This window comes from Triticum dicoccoides, chromosome 2A (assembly GCF_002162155.2).
Source record: "Triticum dicoccoides isolate Atlit2015 ecotype Zavitan chromosome 2A, WEW_v2.0, whole genome shotgun sequence".
NCBI classification, from domain to species: domain Eukaryota; kingdom Viridiplantae; phylum Streptophyta; class Magnoliopsida; order Poales; family Poaceae; genus Triticum; species Triticum dicoccoides.
The window spans coordinates 733,053,549-733,058,819 of record NC_041382.1 but is presented as its reverse complement, the minus strand read 5'-3'; the positions used below and the strand labels follow the sequence as shown (position 1 = coordinate 733,058,819).

Below are 5,271 nucleotides of genomic sequence, written 5' to 3'. Positions count from 1 at the left end.
GGGGTGCTGGGTACGCCTCGGTTTCAAGTTGTGGCTGGAGGATCTCCGCCGTCGTGTTGTTCCGGCTGTCGGTGCTACTTCCGCGGCTGCTCCTTGGGCGCAGCTTCGCCGTCCACACGAATTGTGTCGTTGCTGTTCTGGTCATCCATCTCGCCATGCGTCTTCTCAGCCTGCTTCGCCGTTGCTGTTCTGGTCATCCATCTCGCCGTGCATCTACTCGGCCTGCTGCTTTGCCCTGCGTGCGATCTGGTTTGTATTGTTTCCTCTGGTATTAGATTTGTTGTTGTGAGCTGTGTTCGGTACGGTGTTTCTTGAGCAACGATGTCGTTGGATTAGGCGCTGGATTTTATGGACGCCACTTATGTGCTACATTTGTTGTGGGGGGCACCGTGCACCGTGAAGGAGAATGGCAGATTTTTGTTGTGGGGGGCACCGTGCACCATGGAGGAGAATGGCAGATTGTTGTTGGCTGAAGCTTTCCTTCAAGCTTAACTTACTGCTTTAGTTACCAACTTTGACAGAAGTAGATAGGATTGGTGCACCCACCGCATAGAGCTCAATGAAGCTCGTCAATCCAGCAATACATGGCATCGGCCAGCGTCGCGACACGTCAACCAGCCAAGCAGCCACCATTGTCTTACCTGCTCTAAGCACGCACTTAACGTTGTTTCAGATGGAATGCATTCAACATACATGGTGGAAGAGAGTTGCCCCCAGGCCCCCCACTACTGAACCATGACGTCTACAATAAGGAGATGGAGATCATCGTCCCAGGGGTAATCAATTTAAACTTTGCTAACATCAGTCATCTATATTACCATGATCTCACCAGTTGCTAGATCCAGTATACTGACAGTGATTCACCAACTATATAGTCATTAAACTGCATGCAATTCCAGTTTTAAGAATACTTGCCCAAATAATGGCTGCATTGTCAACTCGGCCATCACTTTAAAATATGAGGTCCCACATTTCTCCTTCCCCTCACACCACATATCTTTACACGATGCAATTAAAGAGTGTATGTCAGTCTCATGCCTTGCTTTGAAATCGATTGAGTAAAAAATGGTACCCTTATGCGTGCACTTGCCAGAGAGGTGCATTCAATACTTCCCTACTTGAGGGGATCGCATATACTAAATTAAAATGCAGTGATCACATCACAGATTATAAATTGTTTTCTTAATTTACACACATTGTACACCTGCTTTCCCAAATCGGCATTACCAGATCACCATATATCCAACATTTAGGCGCAACACGCAACCTACAATTGGAGTGATGGTTCAGTAAGAAAGAACATTTAGCACAAAGAAAGATGAATTTTGAAGAAAAAAAACTTGCAGTGAACACAGAAAAAATCGATGCTCGACTGACTACTAATACCATCTCAAAATATGCAAGATGCAAGATGCTCGACTGACTACTAATACCATCTAAAAATTGATGCTCGACTGACTACTAATACCATCTAAAAATAAGAGGTCAAACCAATCAAGTGAAAGACGTTTGAACTGGAATTAGACACACTGTACATCATCAATCATTAGGAGCTCGACCCCATAGAATCTTTTCGGCTTCAGTTGTATGATTAGAATTTGGCTTCAAACTAACTAAACTAACGAGTTTTTTTCCTTGTCCACTCTTCAGTTGCTAAATTATGATTCATAAAGTTCTAGTGCATCTTGAAAAGGTTATAATAGTTTTGGTTACAGGGTTGACGATATATCTATGGATATTATACTGACTGATAGCCCATGGTTCATTTGAGCTCACTTTGGCACGAATGCCGTGATGAAGGTTCGACCTGCAGTTTCAGATTTCCCTTGACTCATTCAGTGCAGCTTCCTTCATGACGTATGCCACATGCTAATATGAACTTTCTCATTGTATATAAATTTTCAGGAGAGAAAAAAGGAAAAAGTTGCTATGGTTTTCCTTGCAGCTCAATTTTCACCCTTCCCAGGTTAATATTCACTATTTTCTTTGGACCAAGTTTATGCTGCCTTTTCTCTGCACACACATCATCAGAACTGAACAAAGAGGCATCACATAGGTTTAGATGGTGCGTGTGAACATGGTTTAAGATATGATGTTTCTTGGAGAGAGCAAACTAACCTTTTCAATTTCACGATCTATTAACTAAAATATTGATCAACGACACATTCTGATCTTCAGCTTTGTTTTTGCCTTATTGTCACTTAATTAGGTAATATAGTAAGAAAGCATAGTGAATGAGACTCGAAGGAATTTTGATGTCAACTCGTGATTAGCAGAACTTAAAATGATCTCTTTAGACAAGTATCAGATTGAAGGAACCAATATAGAACCATATTAAATAGGGACTTAGCTGGAAGGTGAGAAAGAAATTACAATTGCTATTGGTGCAACAATACAAAATTTAGCTTATCTATCTATCAGATTTCTTGACTCAAATTCCAGCTAGCAAAGACGAAGATTGAATCCCCAAAAATCCATGCTAAACCAAATATAGACTCGTTGATTTACCTCAATTGAATTATTTATAAAACATTATACATGAACTTGTTTTAAATACATGACAAAATCTAGCTGAGCTAAACCTTCCTGGAATCTTATGTGGATTTTTAGAGTTTAGACCAAGGAGAAATGGGGAAATAATTTGGGACAGAGGGTAGTGCACGCGGGAGCCTCAGAATAGCGGGTAGCCTAGCGAGGTTTATAGGAAAAAGGTGGCTTTTGTCTCATCAGTGAGTTTGTTGCACAATGCCCGTGCTACTGATATAATGTCGTTCATGACATACCTCACCAAGTTCCAATTCGGTATGTCATCCAAATTTGATGAGAGCCACAAAATATGTTGGAAGAATAACTACGGATCAAATGGACCTCGAACTTTATCTCACCGTGAACACCACATAAATCACATTCTAACAGGAGGCCTCAGCCATCGCTAAGGCATCTCATGGAAACATGGGGGAAACTCCAAATCGAACAGAGCAACACAAAAATAGGAATCAGGCATGAGGAAAGGGGAAAATCTAACCTGGGTAATGGGATCAGCAGACCGAGGAGGGTGCCACTGTGCCAGTGGCCTCCACAAGAATAATCTTGCACACGATGTCGCCTCAAGCAATGGATCGCCAACACCATAACCGAAGCACTTGTTGTTCATGGTTTCAGTTATGAGATATCCCGTCAACTGAGGTACAAATCACAAATAGGTCAGCTCACGAGCTAAAGTATATAATCTTATCCAAGAAAAGATAAAATAGTCTGCAGAAACAAAGCTTTATTAAGTTCTTTACTAAGAAATCAAACTTAGAAATTACAGCCCAAACAGAGAATAAATGGTTTAGAACAGGCATAAATCTGATCCATCTTCCATCATCAATAATAAAAACAGGAAATCTTGAAATCCTTGATCCAAACATCATAAGTCACAAAAAGTCGAAGCAAACTGTGAACTGAAAATTACTCTAAAAAAACTTTTCTTTTGTTGACTCTAAACGAAGCCCATGCCCTGTTACTCCATTCTTTTGTTGACTCTAAACGAAGCGTGATTTATATGTTCGATTACAGCCATGACTTGGCGATATTCTAAAGAATATAGTTATAAGACCAGAGATAGAAAACTAACAGAAAACGCTGAGAACAGAGAACACCCGTAATATAGTAATGGTACAGAAGTTTGGCCGTAAGGTTGTGTGTGGCCGACGAGGGTGGCTCAGGGAGCGCACCACGCAGCAGCGTGCGAGTGCTGCGGAAGATGGGGATGGGAGGGAGGCGCTTGCGTGCGCATTTGGTGATCAAATGGCTCAGGAGGGGACCGATCTTGGGATAGGATCAGTCAACCAACATGTAGTAGTGACCTGACCGGAAAGGTAGGATTTGCATGAGCAGGTCAACAAAGAATTATAATGTCAGCATATAGCAATATAACCAATGAGCACTATCAAGTTTCCAAAAAGAGGGCGTTTACCAACAGCTTATCATTAATTTGCAGTCGTACCACTCAGTTAACATTAAGAATAACCACACCTCATTCAATTATGATTCAAACTACATGAACAATTATCCATGAAGTTCATTTCTAAACTACAACTGCAGTTTATATGATAGAAAAATGTGATACTACAACTGCAGTTTATATGGATGCATTTATATGCTTCCATACACATGCTATGAAGCACGAAACATGACAAGGAAATTACAAAGGATAGCCTAAAGCAAAACAATGGGGCTTAACTAAAATTTACCTATTCTAAACTTGTTTCTTTCTAAACAGAGCATCAACTCAAACCACATATAGCAGTGAAGCAACAATGATATTTTCTCTAAAAATCCAACACAGTGCCACCGACAGCGCACAACAAACTTAAGTACAAAAAATCATCATTTTCCTTTGAAAGGGAGGGCATTGGTTGGGTAATGTGTACCAAAAAATCATGCCAAATTTGAACGAAAGCCTGGGCAACCACTGAGACATAAAGGATTCAGAGGGGAGGTAAGGAGGATTGGGAGTAGGTCATCTATTCTATGCAAGGAAGATCACGGGGACCAAAATCCTACATGAGGCTGAAATGGAAAGGTTGCCCAAGGCAGACAAAAATCATCGGAATCATTTTCGAATCTAAAAATGGAATATAGACAGCAGTGAGATGAGATGGTAAACATGGCGCTAGCCTGAGCTGCCGCCTGCTGCTTCTAATTCTTAAATTGATAGACCAAGAAAACTGACCAGGCTTGTACACCATGCCGACACTTCAAAACCGGATGAAGCTAGTAAACCAAGACTGAGCAAAAAGACCTCCTCACGAGAAATAACGCCTCCAACCTTTATGCAAACACTATCAGTTTGATACAAACCGAAAGAAAAGAACAGAAACAAAAATCAGGATATGTTAAGAAGTACATACCTAATCATGCTAACCATTGTCAGGTTTGATCATAAGTTGCTTCCTTGGTTTAGCTAGTACAGGTGTGGTTTAGCTGAGAACAGTCATAATTATTCAGAATAGCTATTGGTTGCTTCTATGGTTCAGCTGCATCAAACCACTGGACAAACCTAAGAAAGTTGATTGTTGCAACGGAGAGGAGACACTATCTTACACACCTAAATTAAACCAGCAAGTTAGCATGCCATTTATTTAAAAAGAAACACCACAGCAGCCCAATCACAAAATTTCATTCTTCTATGTAGTTCTAATTTTGAACATGGCACAATGATATATTCCAAGTGAAATCTAAATTCAGTGTGTGCCGCACATCTCTATACACCCAGCCTAAAAT

The 5,271-nt window shown here is 40.7% G+C and overlaps 1 long non-coding RNA gene across 1 annotated transcript; it reads right to left on the bottom strand.

The window, feature by feature from the left end:
- Positions 1 to 971: 971 nt before the first annotated feature.
- On the bottom strand, positions 972 to 4,771 carry LOC119352142. The gene is made up of 3 exons (XR_005170123.1): positions 4,721 to 4,771; positions 3,026 to 3,181; positions 972 to 1,267 (listed from the first exon to the last, which is right to left on the bottom strand). It is a non-coding gene; the product is annotated as an uncharacterized LOC119352142 (long non-coding RNA).
- Between the last annotated feature and the right edge of the window lie 500 nt (positions 4,772 to 5,271).